This window comes from Trypanosoma conorhini (assembly GCF_003719485.1).
Source record: "Trypanosoma conorhini strain 025E chromosome Unknown Tco_14.4_contig_01123, whole genome shotgun sequence".
NCBI classification, from domain to species: domain Eukaryota; phylum Euglenozoa; class Kinetoplastea; order Trypanosomatida; family Trypanosomatidae; genus Trypanosoma; species Trypanosoma conorhini.
Window position 1 is genome coordinate 3353 of NW_021705191.1, and position 591 is coordinate 3943.

Sequence of the window (591 nt, forward strand, 5' to 3'; positions counted from 1 at the left end):
CTACGGGAGGCGGGTGAGGGGCCCCCCGGCGCCTCCATCATTTTCCTCCCGCTGAGTTGTTGTGAAGGTGGTGGGGCGTCCTGTTGGGCCCTCGCCCAGGTGTTGGGGCAGTCCCCATTTAAATACCGACGTGTTTTGTTGTGCCGGCAGGTCGGAATAAAGTAAGTGGTTTTTTACTATTGTTTTCATTGTTTCATTGGAAATGTAAGGCGTAGAGTATTCTGCTCTTCTGTGGGCCCTCGTTACTGTGCCCACAGCATGTGTACTTGCACGCACGTGGGCGACGTTAACTGCATAAACAACTGGTTCCCATTGAGGCAGCGGGTCTCCCTTCCACCTCCTTTTGCGTCTTTCCCGAGGGAGGCGGAGAAGTGGCGGCTGTTGTTCTTGCGCGTGGCGGTTTTGGGCCGTCCCCGCCTCTCCTCATGCGGATGCCGTTGTGATTTTTTTTTGTTTTTCTTTTCATGGAGGTTTTCTTTGCCGGTGTGTTCGTGTCTGCTCTGCCGCCTGCACTCAAGCAGAGAGCGGAGTTAGACGCATGTGCACATGTCAATGCATACATGTATGTGTGCACGCAGGGCCCTGCCGGCG